The sequence below is a fragment of the Melanotaenia boesemani genome, chromosome 7, assembly GCF_017639745.1.
Source record: "Melanotaenia boesemani isolate fMelBoe1 chromosome 7, fMelBoe1.pri, whole genome shotgun sequence".
NCBI classification, from domain to species: Eukaryota; Metazoa; Chordata; class Actinopteri; order Atheriniformes; family Melanotaeniidae; genus Melanotaenia; species Melanotaenia boesemani.
The window spans coordinates 19,417,030-19,432,988 of NC_055688.1; the positions used below are offsets into that span (position 1 = coordinate 19,417,030).

Sequence of the window (15,959 nt, forward strand, 5' to 3'; positions counted from 1 at the left end):
CAATTTGGCAATAGGCTTGATGTTTAAGGACTCATAATCATTTGAATAGCATTAGCTAAACACCCCTTTAAGATTGTGCATGCATGCATGCATATACACACGCACATATACACTACCGCACGCAGCGTGGTCTTTGATTGATTAGCACAGTGGCACTGGTACAATAGCTCCAAGGGGGAGCAATCCTTAAGTAGAAGATTTGAAGGAAGAGAAAGTCAAGCCAAGAATTCTGATCAGCTGCAAGAAAACTGCCCTGGATGGTGTTCAAGAACTAATACATAGAAGTACAAAAAAAAAAAACAAAAATGAAAAAACTAACTTTTTTCCCCTCTCTCTAACAGTGTCTGTAATTCCAGAAGTCTGGTAAGTATGGCACGAGACTTAATTTAGTAAATATGGAGAGTAGATGATGGAAAATCTGCTAAATTTATTTAAATTTAAACTTACAGCAATAACATTTTCCTCTGCATTAAACGTAATTAATGGTCTAAATTTCAAATCATCATTTAAATCATTTTAAAAATGAAAACATAAAGGTATTAAATAGGGATGGCCATTTTAGGTTACTTTTTCAAGTCGACTAGTCAAGCCTTTCAAAATCGATTAGTCGATTAGTCATCATGACATCATCAGTAATAAAATGAAAAATCTCCAAAGGGAAACTTTCAACTGTGTATGAGATATTTGTATAATGTGATTGTTCCATATGCAAGCATTTTTTATTTGTGTGGGCTCTAGTGTCCTTTATTGCACAGCAACATTTCGGTAAGGGTTTAGTGTGATGTTCTGATGTGTTGCCTCCACTACTGGTGAAAACTCTTGACAGAAAGTTGTTTAACTTTTCCGCTTCCAACTCCAAACTGAGGAGTTGGAGGAGGTGATTACTCCTGGGTAAAGCTGTTGCTAGCTTCAGGGTTATCTCCCTTCACTTTACCCAGCAGTGGTGTAGCAGACACGGGACTCTTCTGTGACTAGAAGAGCTGTCTGGTGTTTATTGCTAAAGCTTGTAGCAAAACATTCATCTCTTAACAGGCTGTTTCTGAAAGCTAATTAACTCTTCTCTGACATCCTAACTCAGATATGCCTGTGCATCAAACCAGCTGATGTGCTGTGCTCCACCCCCAGTACCCAGCTCGACCTTAAAAGGGCCACACTGTTGTTTTAACACAGCAATGTAAACACAATGAGACATAATTCTCAGCCAAACAAAAACGTCAAACTTTTTTGTACAGCTGTGAGAATGCTATGTTGTATATGTAGGGCAAACCATGGCTTCAACATGGTGCCACAAAATGGCATATTCTCAACTACCGCAATGCACTGTGATTTAAAGTGTTTTCTTCTAGAGAGCAATGAATTAATTCACCCTCTCTGTAATCCTTTTTATCTAATTGCTGACCTGCAGGAACGTCTCTCTAAAGTTCCCTCCAGTGTGTGTTGACACTTGTGTTGACAGTTCCATAAAAAACAAACAAACAAACATACAAACAAAAAATGCTGACATTACAAGTAGCCTATCAGCAACAGTGACCCAAATATTGATCAGTTAACTGAGAATCACTCAGCCCACTGAACAGGTTTGAAAAACTGGTTTTACTATTGAGATAGTCACAAGTTCAGTAATTAGAAGAGATGGTGCTTTTTTTTAATCTCTTTTTCTTTTTTTGAAATGAAGAACAACGAAGTCCGTATGAGAAGTCACTGTCTTACCTCCAGGAGACATTGTTCGGAATGTTCTTTGTTTGGAGAATCAGAAGTTCTCCAGACAGGTGAGCTAAAGCTAAACGCCACTTACAATCTAGCCACAGGGAGCAGATTTTACAACAACTTAAAGGAAAATTCACAGCACTTTATTTCTTTACCTTTCATTTGCAGAATGTCTTGAGAGAACTCTGCCTGTGGTTTACTAAAAACTGTTTTTCAACATTGTGTGGTGTGATGGCCGTACCTACAGCCCCACATTTAAAGGCGGTAACCCCCACTACACCAACACATTTCAGTTATGTTAGTTTGAGTTAACACTGTTTATATTTGGTTTAAGTTGGGTTGAAATGCTTTAGTTCCCTTTTGTTAGCGAGCACATTGGAGCACTATTGTATTTTCAATTCTGTTTAGGTTTGTGTATTCAACATGTGTTTTTCTCTTTTAATGGTGCTGGGGGGAGCATGATGAACGCTGGGGGGGCAGCAGTGAGCTCAACAGGCAGAAGCCAGGGAGCAGGAAGTGCCATGGGCCCAGACCAAGTCAGCTCCTTCAGGAGGGGAGATTAATGGCCTTCATATAGTTAAACATTTAGTGTTGTTGTTACGATTTTGATTAGTTTGATTTCTTGTATTATTTTTGAGTAATTCTTGTGTTAAGTAATAATGAGCTAACTGTTTAGGTTTTGTCTAATTGTTTAATGTATTTGTTAACCCCCCATGTGTTGTAGACTGGTCTGATCAGCCAGTATTTAAGTGTCCCTTTGTTTCATGTCTGTTAGGTCAGGTTAATTGTTTTGTTGTGTTAGTTTGGTTCTCTTTGAGTTACATGCTAAACAGTTAGTTTAAAGTTTCCTGAGTTATTGTTATACTTTGGTTTAGTTTTGTTTATTTGACCTCTTTTAAGGGCCCAAACTTTTTGTGAGTATTCTTTTGGGTAAATAAAACCCGCTCTTGTTTTGAAACCAACTGTGTCCTTGCCTTGTACCAGCTCGATCCATCACATGTGGGAATATGAACCATACTACGTAGGCTTGTCTGTATAACTTTAGCAATGTATGCTAATGAATGAAAAGATGCAAATTAATCTTTCAGATTTATTTTGTTACCATTTGTTTTGACCAGGCTATTAGGAGAGTTAATCAATAAAAGTCAAAATAACAGCAATGTGATTATTACAGTTCATTTACTGGATTTAATCAATATAGACTCTAGAATGACATCAGAAAGGCAAATTTATGTGTTTAGCACAATTCAACCACAGGATGATTCAAAGTGCTTTACAAAAAAAAAAAAAAAATAAGAAGCATAATTTAACATGAAAAACAAAAGACAAAAGACAAAGAAAGAACACTGGATAAAAACAGCATTAAAACATGATCAAGTTTAAAAATTCAAGCTTAAAAGAAACACATGCAGATTTGGATTTTTTTTTTTAAATTAAAACTATTGAAATGCAGCAGAGAACAGGTGGGTCTTTAATTTGGATTTAAATAAACTGAGTGTTTCAGCTGATCTGAGGTTTTCTGGGAGTTTGTTCCAGACATGTGGAGCATAGAAGCTGAATGCAGCTTCTCCATGTCTGGTTCTGACTGAGAACTGATAAGAAACTGGAACCCGATGACCTGAGGGTTCTGGTAGGTTATACTGGGCTAAAGGTCACTGATGTACTTTGGTCCTAAACCATTCAGAGCTTTATAGACCAGCAGCAGAACTTTAAAATCTATTATTAACCAGTGTAAAGACCTCAGAACTTTCACTTTCCTGGTCTTAGTGAGGATTCAAGCAGCTGAGAAGTGTCACATGGATTTTTTAGGTAGACCTGTAAAATCAATGTTACAGTAAACAAGCTGACTAAAGATGAAAGCATGGACTAGTTTTTCCAGTTCCTGCTGAGACATCAGATTCTTAAGGTGATAGTAGGCTGACTTTGTGATTCCCTTAATGTGTTTTTTAAAGTTTATGTCTGAGTCCTGCTGTGAAATGCGAATATGATGTTCAAACCAACATGTTATTGTAAGGTAAATATAAGATGTTGAGAAAAATGAAACAAATTAACCTGTGGCGTTTTTAAATGAATGTTTAAAAGAAAGCTGAAAAGGATTTTTGAATCCTAAGAGCAAAAAAGAGTCTTATCTGTTTAAGCTGGAAGCTTAACCACAAAGCAAATTATTTCATTAAAACCAACCGTTGGACAACCAACCATTTCTTATCAGACACGCAGAGAATGGTACTGACGGAACAAGTCCGGTTCCGTTCAGATGGGGTCGACCCACTTATGACCGTGGTGACACTCCAGTGCACAGGAGAGGAAGTCTGTACCTGTGGTTTGGATCCCGGCGGGCTTCCAGGAAAGGCCCAAAGATTTGTCACGTGATGGTTCGCAGGTTTGGGTCTGCTCATTTGGTCTCGTCCCGAGTCGCAGCTGGATTAATGGTGTCACGAGAGGGTAGAGAGTGAATTGTTTGCATTGATATGGCAGCAGATCAAGAGTCCAGTTTTGATTAACCAAAAAGGGAAAACTTTGTAAAAAAAAGACATGAAAAGCCTGCTGAAGCGTGAAAAACCTGATTTAGCCAGTTATGAAAAATTTAGTATACAAAAAGGGGAAAAAGGAAACATAAACTAAAACTGAGTTTATTAGTTAAAACTAGGACTGGGCACGTTAACGTGTTACCGCATTAATTGATTAATCTGTCCCTTCTTAACAAATGTCTTGCTCACTGGCCACATGCAGAAGCTTGTAGACTGTGTCGCTTCCTCCATGTCTGGTCCTGCTGCAGCGGTGCGTCCAGGCCCGGACTGGCAGTCGGGAGCAGCAGGACTTTTCCTGGTGGCCTGGGGTCTTAAGTAGCCTAACTGGAGAAAAAAAAAAAAAAAGAATAAAAACTAATAAAGAATCACGGTGAACTACACTGGTGCAGCTGATTGGTCTGCAGAAACTGGCGCCCGCCTACCAAATGATTTGTGTTCATCAGTTTTCACCTTCACCAGTTGGCGTGTTGTTTGGGAGCAAACTTTTATCTGAATATAACATCATGACCACTGGTTGAGATTCTCCATGAGCCTTTTATGTAGCTGTAATAATGAGCTGGGAGGCTACTAGCTCCTGTCTAAACTTAATTTATTGGAAATGTTGTACTGGTTTGTTTTATTATTAAACCACATCAACCCAAACACACAACTACACATGGATATGCTACCGTTTATATAAACTAGCTCATATTTGAGGTTTCCTGGTATAACCTTGATAAAATAATAATAAAAAAATGTTAATTATTTGTGTTGTATTAAACTGACAGGTGGATATTTTAATACTTTGGCTGCTTGGCTGTAATAGTCTGTCCACATACTGTCCACATCAGTCCCTTTCCACATATGTCCCTGTCCACATCTGTCCCTGTCCACATCTGTCCCTGTCCAACACACAAGGAGTTGCACAACTGAGTGAAGAACATTTCATTAGTCCAGGTTAAATGCTAATGGGGGAACTTTTGATTTAATCAGTGTGTCAGTGTGTTAATCTGGATGTAAATAATGTAACTACAGCATTTTATGCTTGTTGGGTAAATGTTGATGTCTGAGGTTTTAGTTAAAACTCCATATGAAGTGTGTGTGGATGTGTTTCTGTTCCCATGGTAATGACATGGCTTATTTTCCTGCATGAAATACTTGGTGGGTCTTGCTGAGCCAAACACATCTCCACAGATGGGCTGCTGCATGATAAACCCCTCCTAAAGTTGGACAGTCTCTTATCTAAGTTGAGATGACTTTTTAATTTTTTGATATTTGAATCACATCAGGTGAACTTGCAATTGTGTTCATTGCAAAAAAACACTTCATGTTTTTAGTAATGAATATAGGTGTAGGTGTATTAAATGGACTACGGTAAACTTGAAATTAAGTGATTTGCGGACTAAATAAAACAATCATGTTATTTATCTCAACAGAAGATCATCAATAATATAAGAGTATTGGTTTGACTTTTGTATCAAACCTTTTGACGAGAAGAGAGAAACACTTGACTAGTGATTTGTAGTTTTATGTGAATGTTGGTCTAGAACAATGAGCTTTGGTGATTACGTCCATGTGTATGTATGTACACTTGCGCAAGTGTGAGCATATGCATGCAGTATATGTGTTGGGGTGGCCTGAGTGAGTGTATGACTCCCGGCCTGACTTTGTGTCCCAGTCGGGCCCTGGGTGCGTCTGATGTGTATATATATATATATATATATATACAGTATATATATATTTATTACTGGTACTTCTGGTGTCATTATTTTGTGGAAATTCAATGCAATTATTACATAAAAAAAAAAACTGAAACATTGCTAAAAACCTGCATCTGTCATTATATCTATATTTAAAAATGTTAGTTAGTTTTTTAGCACTTTTGGCCCTGTGTTTAGAGTCATTGTGGAAGGTCCAGAGAGCCACTTGCAGCTCCGGAACAGCAGGTTGCAGATTGTGAAAGAAATTTTACTTATTATGCTCTATATATAATATTATAATCACACCTGTAATTACTTCCTTTACTATATTCATTTACACTTTTTACATTGTACATTATTACTCATCATGGTTTTATTCACTTTTAAGGTTTATTCTCTCCATATACATGCTCTGTTAAAAGTTCACCACAAGGGTAAGATGACCTTTATCTGGTCCTGCCCCAGACCCTTAGTCAGACTGGTTCTCGTGGAGACACAACTATGTGAGGTTGTTCTGACGCCAGCAATAATTCTCCTGTAATAAACTTTTTTATGGTTTTACTCATTCCAGACTCTTGGTAATTTTTTCTACAACAAGATCCCTGGTTTAGTGTTTGTAAAACAAAATTTACTGCGTTTTGTTCATATACACTACTGTTCAAAAGTTTGGGGTCACTTCCCTATTGAATCCCATGGCAAAGTGACCCCAAACCTTTGAACGGTAGTGTAGCAGTAGATCTAACAAATAATGCAATTAATCGCAGCATTTCATGCAATTAATTGCAAATAAAAATTTAAACAGTTGCCCAGTGGGCTTGGCTCAGTGTTAAACCTCCTGATTATTTTTGTAAAAGTATCAAATTAAACATTTGTGAATACGTCTGTATACCCCATGATATTAAAGTCTTATGTTTAAAGTCTTCTTGTTAAAGAAAACCATACATTGACCACACAGTTAAAGTAAAACAAATGTTATAACATTAACAGAGGAATAAACAAATGGTTAACAAGATTTCAGATTATGGATTAATGATTAAACCTTGTACCAATGATGATGATTGTATGAATCTGAATACATACATATACAGCATCTGGACAATATTTAAAATTACAAAAATTTTGATAGCACCTTTACTTTCTTTGTGTTAGACAAAGGATGTCTTTCTGCTTGAGCATAGAAAACCTTTAAAAGGTTTTATTACTCGATTGAATGTTAAAATAAACAACAGTTCTGGTGGATTTTGTCAGATGTTTGTCTTGGTCCCAATTAAGAGATTAGACTTGTGGGGGGGGGGGGGTTAGCTTATCACCTCAGAAAAAGCAAGTTTTGAAAGTAGAAGAAAGTCCTCCAGGTCATGATTTTGGACCTCCATCTGGAATCCGTAAAGCATTAGTTCATTTTCAGGCACATCACGATAGATTTGTGGGTGCTTAGAAGAGTAATTCAGAAACATCCCAGATCCCTGAATGTAATGTACTCCTCAATCTGGGCTGGAGAGCTGACCTTTGTTGACCTGTGGAGATGGAAAAAGTCATGAATTCCTGAGTGCTGTGTGTAAAGGAAAGTGAGTTAATAGTGAACTAAACAAAGTTCAAATCTTTCCTTTGACAAAGGCTGGAATACTCTACAGTCCATCATTACACTCAGATTTCTGGCCTGGTTGGTGGTTTTTAGGTGTATAAACTTACACAGAGTGTCAGGGATGATTAGTGGGAATGGTGACAGAATAAATGTAACTTTTGACTGTTTACAAGAATTTCAGAAGAATTTATTTTGCAACTATCACACATTTTCTTTTCACATTTCTATTTGAAAAAATTACTTTTCCAAGTGACACCAAGAGTGACACATCCATTGATTTGACAGGCAAAATTATTTTGTTTTCAGACTAAACACTTAACACATGTTCCATTTCTGGTTTTCTATCAACCCATCAAATTCATCTTCCCAATCCCTGTCAGCTCAAGAGAAAAATCAATAAACAAAAACCAAAATAAAATAACAAAAATAGAGAGAACCACCAGGGGAAAAACATGACTATAGCCTTTATTGTTAAAGAACTGCAATTTTCTTTATTTGACTAATGTTTTACATTTGACAGACAAAATCGAGACTGTGCAATACATTTCTTGAAAAAAGTATGAGGCCACTTGTGTGATTTCACAGAAAACTGCTTGGACAAGTGGAAAATCGCATCTCCTCTACCAGTGGCTCCCTCTCCTCCCCTCAGTCATCCACCATTAGGCTTGCACAGTAGCAAAACCTGTTGGCAGTCTAAGCCGTACTGCTACCTGCTGAAATGTAACTAAGACAAAGCTCCTTTATCTGCCCTGCTACTCTGCTGTCCTCAGCACATAATTTACTATTCAGTCATTTAACAGATGCTGTTATCCAGACAGGGACATAATAAGTGCATTCAAATATGGAGGAGGCTGAGACAGCCTCATTTTTCCAGCATGTCCTCCCAACTATGTCAGATGTGAAGGGCAGCGATGCTGGAGGTCAGAGGAAAGCTGTCTGGATGGCAGACTGCAGAGATGACTTACTTTATGACTCTCATTTTGTATTTCTCCCTCTGCTTCTCCCTTATGATTATCCTCAGCAGATTTCTCTTTTCTTATGTTTTTTCTACCTGCATGTCACATTACGTTTTCAAGGTGAATCCCATAAAAATTGAAATTACTTGTGAGGGTAAATTACAAAGTTGGCTTATTTTTGACCTGATTACCTTTGCGGGTCCCTAGCTTCATTTTCCACCAACAGCATCTATAACTGGGTTTTCCTGCAGCCACTTCATATATGCTGACAAGACTAACAGCATATGTTCCTTAAAATATATTTGTTTGAAACAAAGGACAAATGAAGGCACTGAGAAATGTGCTGTTTTACTTAATCCTTTTGAAATGTAAAATTTTCAGATATTCTCCCTATGTCTTATGTTTCTAATTCCATCTAACTTTTTATCTAAGAAAACAGGCCTGGAGAATTAATCTCCTCAGACTCCTGACAGGGTCACATCCAGACCCACAGACATTCCCAGCAGGTGCTCACTGTGCCTGTAAGCGACTGTGTGTGCTGTGCATGTCATCAAGTACAGTTGGCGTATCTTTAAATATGCATGAATGTGTTAACCACAGTTACTTTTCAGCATTGCCATTCGCAGGATGCATTTCCATTCACAATGCATTAGTCTTACTGTCTTAATTCTCCAGGTAGACGTTGGGTTAATGAGTACAAATTAGCCAGTTCAATATTGTAAATCAGATCAAGCAGTAATTGTAACATATTAATAATAGCAACATATCATTTATATTAATATGTTAACCAGAGAATTCAGAAATTTTAAACTTCCACCTGCAGAAAGACTCAGCAGATCAGTTGTTCACATAAGATAAGAGATATTATGCACTTGGAAGATTCTTCTAAACCTTATTACAGAAGAATTCTTTGCAATTTCAACAATGATAAATGTAATATTACAGAGTTATTAAGTGAAGCAGCTGCCAAAGCAAACAATTTAAAAATCTTCCCTTTGAATATTGCTTAGCCATACTGAAAATGTAAGAAAATCTTGCTAAAAACACTGTCTGTATTGTGTCTGCCTTCCTGCTGCCATTACACTCTTCTGTACTTGTCAGCAGGCGCCCACACATGAGCACATAGGCGGGATTTTTATGTGTCAAATGAAAATTCTGAAGCTACATGTCTTCCCCATCCTTTATCTACCCCCTGAAATCGCAATGCTTCTTTAATTCAAGCAAATTTAAATTTTGTATTGTAATTCAGGTGGCTGAAAAATAGGTGTAGAGATTCAGGAAAAAACTGGCAAAGATGTAATATGTCATATTGTAACATGCTGTAGCCATGTTGTGCTGTCACTTCTCTTTTTAGTTTCAATACAAGACTTGAGTAACCCTGGTAAGATGAATGTCTAGCAATACCAGTGTTTTGGAAATGTGAGTGGGTGCAGCATAATGGATGCTGAGATTCCATTTTCATTTTATCTTATTTTTTAAGCAGTAAAAACCTAACAAGTGATGCTATAAGGCAGATTTTATGTTCTTTTAAAAAACATCTTATCTACAAACAAATATCAACAACTGCAATAGTCCCTGCTAACAGAGTTTTTTTTTTTTTTTATCTATAGGTTAGTATAAATCTGAGGGAACTAAAATAACCTGTGGAGTTACTCAAGGCTCCATCTTGGGGTCACTGTATTCCAATATTATCAGCTCCCACTTGCCCAGATGATAAAAAAACAACAAAATATGTTACCATAACTATGCTGATGACACAAAAAATCTACATAACCATGTCACTAGGAGACAACAGTCCAATTCAAACACTGATCAAATGCAATGATGAAATTAAAGACTGGATGTGCCAGAACTTTCTTCAGTTATATGAAGACAAAACTGAAATAAAAGCTATTGGAGCCATGGAAGAAATATTAAAAGTCAGCACTCAGCTTCAAACAGCTAAGTTCAAAACTAACAATAAAACCAGAAATTTGGGTATAGTCATGGACTCAAACCTGAATTTTAGTAGTTATATTAAGACAGTTGTGAAGTCAGCGTGTCATCGCTTAAAGAACATAATAGAGGATTAAAGGACTGATAACTTAGCAGGATTTAGAAAAAACTTGTCTATGCATTTATCTTTAGTAGTGTACAATACTGTAATGCTGTCCTTACAGGTCTCCCTAAAAGTCCATTAGTAGCTGCAGTTGGTCCAGAACGCTGCTGCTCGAGTCCTCACCAAGACCAAGAGAATGGATCTTATAACTCCAGTCCTCAGATCTTAAGCCTCAGATCTTAACACTGGCTTCCTGCTTGTCAAAGAATTGACCGTTAGTTTACAAAGCACTGAATGGTTTAGGACCAAAATACATTCAGGATCTTCTGGTTCATTTATGAACCAACCAGATCCCTTAGGCCATCAGTGTGAAGTCTACTTTCTGTTCCCAGACTCAGAACTAAACATGGAGAGGCAGTGTTCAGCTTTTATGCTCCTCACATGTGGAACAAGCTCACAGAAAACTGCAAGTCTGCTAAAACTTTCAGCTGTTTTAAATAAAGGTAAAATAACTTTTCTATTGTTGCCTTTAATCAAAATATTAATTTCTCATACTGTAACATTTTTGTCCTGCGTTTCATCTTTTTATATTTTAGCTTTTTCTGTCTTTATTTAATTTTCTATTATGTACTTTTTAATGCTTCCCCTGCCACCCAGCTATGCAGCTTTTAATATTTTATGTAAAGCACTTTAAAGAATCTTGTATGTGAAAGTTCTATACAAATAAACTTGCCTTACCTTGTCAGTTTGTAAAGGGCATTTTTCACCATTACATTTTTTTGTGGATGCTAGGAAAAAAAAATTAAAACAGATTAAGTTAAACCAGCGTTAACTTCTTTCTCCAAGTATTTAATCTGTCAAGGATAAATTCTTCCAGCTATCGGAAGTCAAAAGTATCATTTGACTGGTTGTTTGCCAAGCCCTCTAAACCCACCCACAACACACAACCACCAACACCCTCCCACCCCCCACACACAGCCTCTCCACAGGCATGCCAATACTGAGCGGTGCTTTCGACATACAGACCAAAGGAGGGCCAAGTAGCAACTAGGGCAGCGGGGGCACAACCTGTCAGGGAACTCTGCTGCCAAGCCTCAAATAACATTTGGAGGTAGCCTTCACTGAAAGTCACTTTCAAAGTTTACCTTAGACCCATATCCAGATCAGCTGTGTAGTGTAACTACTTTAGTACTTAACCAACTCATTCTGATGCTGTTTAACACACACTTTGTAAGTTAAATTGAAGTTCATCATCAATTATCATCTAGAATTATAATATTTCTATATAGTAGCTTTAACATGGTGGTGATACAGAAGAAATTGAAAACTATGATAACAAACATCAATGTCCAAAAGTACATGATCACACATAACACTGTAGCATTTGGGGCCCCTGGTACACAGTTACTGACCAGTGGGGGAATGAGAGAAAGAAAAACGCATTTCATTCTATGTAATACAAGAAATTTCATCAAGACATAGTTCTTTAACCTCAGCAGGGACCTCTCTATGTGGAGTGTACATGTTCCTCCTATGCAAGCGTGGGCTTTTTCCCAGGCACTCCAGCTTCCTTCCCCAGTACAAAAACATACATGTTAGATTAACTGGAGACTCTGAATGGACCCTAGGAGAGGGTGTGAATGGTTATTTGACTCATTTGTCTCTATGTCGAAATGTGATGGACTGCCTGATAGTAACTGGGGCAACAAGGATTAAGAACTGGATTAAGAGGGTATGGAAAATGGATCTCACCATTCTATGATATAAACTGACACTGGGGTGGTTGTGGTAGTGGTGCAATTCCCAAGATTCATTCACATGTCAAAGTGACCCCGGAACCCCACAATGCCCACATTATGCTTACTAGTGTGCTAAGAGAGAGAAAAGGCACTATATAAAAAGCATACATGCTTCATGACAGTCTGTGTAAATGAGTGAATGAGACACATTTTGTAAAACCTAGACAAGGTTGAGAAGGTTTTATGTATGTGTGTTGAACACTTTTGTATTTTGTCATTCAAACTGTATAGTATCTATTTTTATGTCAATTTTTAAACATGGGCAGTCTGACAAAATCTGTTGACGTGGCCAAAAAAACAACAAAAACAAAACTATAATCAAGCGATTTTTCTATTACTATAATTTCGTTTTAATTATCTTAGTTTATCATCTATGCTGATGTATATATATATATATATATATATATATATATATATAAATAAAAATACTTATATTTCAATAAATACTTCAATATGTGGTATCAAAGTAAAGTTCTTTCTACAGCTGTATGATGCAATGTCACTGTTGTAAAAGCAAAGCTTCATTTGTGAGCCCTACACATGGACAACCAAACAAGTGCATTTGTTATATTCCTGAGGAAGCCTACAAAGACACAATTAGTGGCTTACCGAAACTGGCTGGAAACTGACTGGCCTTTGATTTGGAGATGCAGTTCTTAATGGCTGCATCTGTAAATCCAAAATAAACAGTCATATTTTCCTCTGAAGAAAACCATCAGTGTGCTCTGGGCTTCTTCAGTCTATACACCTAAAAACCACCAACCAGGCCAGAAATCTGGGTGTACTGATGGACTCAGACCTTAACTTTGAGAAACACATTAAGGGAATCACAAAGTCAGCCTACTATCACCTTAAGAATATATCAAGGGTAAAAGATATGATGTCTCAGCAGGACCTGAAAAACTAGTCCATGCTTTCATCTTTAGTCGGCTTGATTATTGTAACAGTGTTTTTACAGGTCTACCTAAAAATCAATTAGACACCTGCAGCTTATTCAGAACTCAGCTGCTCGAGTCCTCACTAAGACCAAGAGAGTGGACCACATCAGTCCAGCTCTGAGGTCTTTACACTGGCTGCCTGTTCATCAGAGAATAGATTTTAAAATTCTGCTGCTGGTCTAAAAGCTCTGAATGGTTTAGGACCAAAATACAACAGTGACCTCTTGACCCAGTATGAACCTACTAGAACCCTCAGGTCATCTGGTTCCAGTTTCTTATCAGTTCCCAGAGTTCCACACACACTCCATATGGAGTTTATACTAAAACCTCAGACATCAACATTTACCCAACAAGCATAAAATGCTGCAGTTACATTATTTACATCCAGATTAACACACTGACACACTCCTTAAAGTATGAACCTACCAGAACCCTCAGGTCATCTGGCTCTGGTCTCTTATCAGTTCTCAGTCAGAACCAGACATGGAGAAGCTGCATTCAGCTTCTATGCTCCACATGTCTGGAACAAACTCCCAGAAAGCCTCAGACCAGCTGAAACCCTCGGTTTATTTAAATCAAGGTTAAAGACCCACCTGTTCTCCACTGCATTTCACTAGTTTTTAGAAGACAAAATCTACATCTGGTTCTTTTAAGCTGGAATCATGTTTTAATATGGTCTTTAACTTTATTTCTTGCATTTTATCTATTTTATTTAGCATCTTCCTTCTGCTTTTATTTCATTAATTGTATTTTGTTTTATTGCTTTCTGCACCCTGCTGTAATGTTTTATGTAAAGCACTTTGAATTGTCTTGTACATGAAATGTGCTATACAAATAAATTTGCCTTGCCTTGCCTACAAATATAGAACTCATCCTCAGTTTTAATGAAATTGATGTCAAAGATCAATGCTAACCTCTTTAGAAGCTATTATTGTCAACGATAATCACAACCAAAATCTGCCTTTAGCACCCACTTTAAGATGCCAAGTGGTCTGAACTAATGTGGCAGACTGGCCACACATCCATACCTTGGAGCCTGGCAAAATGGATTTTCTCATGATTGTGATCTTATGAGACATCAACTGCCTCGCAGAGTGGTAGACCAACGGAAACGCATTACCATGAAGTGATATTGTCATGTTTATACAAAAGGAATTCTTCATAATTAACACATGGCCAAATTTAGACCTATTACAGTGTTCTTTCCTTTCAGTATGCAAACATATGCCCCATATTTTGCTGTACATTTTCTAATCCAATGGCCTCACCCACAGAAGTCATTGCAATGTTTTTTAAAGGGCCAGAAAACTACTACTGAGTCAACAATTAGCCCTAACTGGTTAAAGGTTTTGGCTGAATTAAATTATTTTATTCTGTCTGTTTATTCAGTAGGTCAAATAGCCAAATATTTGTGTAAGAATGTGCCTCACAGGAGAAATTTAAAAAGGACATAAGAGAGAACTTCATCACAAAGAACTCTTTGTTCTTTTGCACAGCATGCAATCAACGCCAAGAATGAACTCTACGAACCTATGTATACTTGTCTTATTTTCTTGGTTTTATATATATATATATATATATATATATATATATATATATATATATAACAATGCTAAGCAAGAGAAAAAAAAACAACAACAACAAAATAAAAACAATATCAGTATTTAAGATGCAAAAATAGTTTCAGGTGCTCCATAGTTATGAAATAAAATTTTCCACAGTCTTTGAGAAGTGTATTTTGAATACCAACACGTGAACATGTTGTTTGAAAACAAATAATTCTTGCATAAATTCATAGCAGAATATATTTCCACCTCATCACGGAGCTTGCTTTAAAATAAGCTCACAAGCTGTTTCATGTAAACTTGATTTGTTTTTCATAAGATTCTTTTCTACCACTAATAGTCTTCCTTCCATGGAGTCATATATCAAAATGGTTTTTAATATTCAAGAGTTTCTCTTGTATTGTAAAGAGAGCACAGGTACTTTTAAAAATACTTAATGGCCAGATAAGATATAACCAGACTTCACTCTTAAATGTGGGCATTTCATTACAAATAGACCACACAAACTCTGATTTTCTGATGATGATGATTAAGAAAAATGGTCAAGATTAAACCAAAAAGGATAAACATCCATTCGTGGCTTTGCTGAAGAGCAGGGTTTTAGCATTTATTTTATTGTCATTAATTTTACGATTTTTTTTGTTTCTGTTATGTATCATAGTAAACCATCATGTTTAATTTTTTTTTTTGATCCCATTCTAAATACTCTGAGTTGTGTACAGTTGTGAAAAAATAAGACATTTTCATGGTGTACCTAATATATTTGAACAAGAACACAGTTCATGAAGGTTGTATGTTTGCATGGCAGCAGTTCAACCAGGACAAAACTGAGACTTTAGTTACTCATGGCACTGGTGTGGAGAGAGAAGCAAAAACAACAAACTCTGAACTCTGGCAGTAGAACGTGAACAGGTGAGAAACATTGAAGTCGTATTTGATCAGATTTAATACATCGAAAATATACACATACCTGAAGAATATTGCTAGAGTTTGACTGTTTCTCTCTAAAGCCAGTGCAGAGACTCTGATCCTTTTATGACCTGCAGGATTATTATTGCAACACTCTTCTTTCTGGTCTCCCGATGAAAACTCTGGCACCACTGCAGCTGTTGTAGAATTCAGCAGCAGCTGCAGTTACCGTCATGTTGACAATTTTTTTATTTATTT

General features: G+C 36.9%; 1 long non-coding RNA gene across 1 annotated transcript; it reads right to left on the minus strand.

Moving 5' to 3' along the window:
- Window positions 1-4,492: 4,492 nt before the first annotated feature.
- Window positions 4,493-15,841, minus strand: LOC121643429. Its single transcript, XR_006011112.1, has 3 exons — window positions 15,763-15,841; window positions 7,225-7,428; window positions 4,493-4,559 (listed from the first exon to the last, which is right to left on the minus strand). It is a non-coding gene; the product is annotated as an uncharacterized LOC121643429 (long non-coding RNA).
- Between the last annotated feature and the right edge of the window lie 118 nt (window positions 15,842-15,959).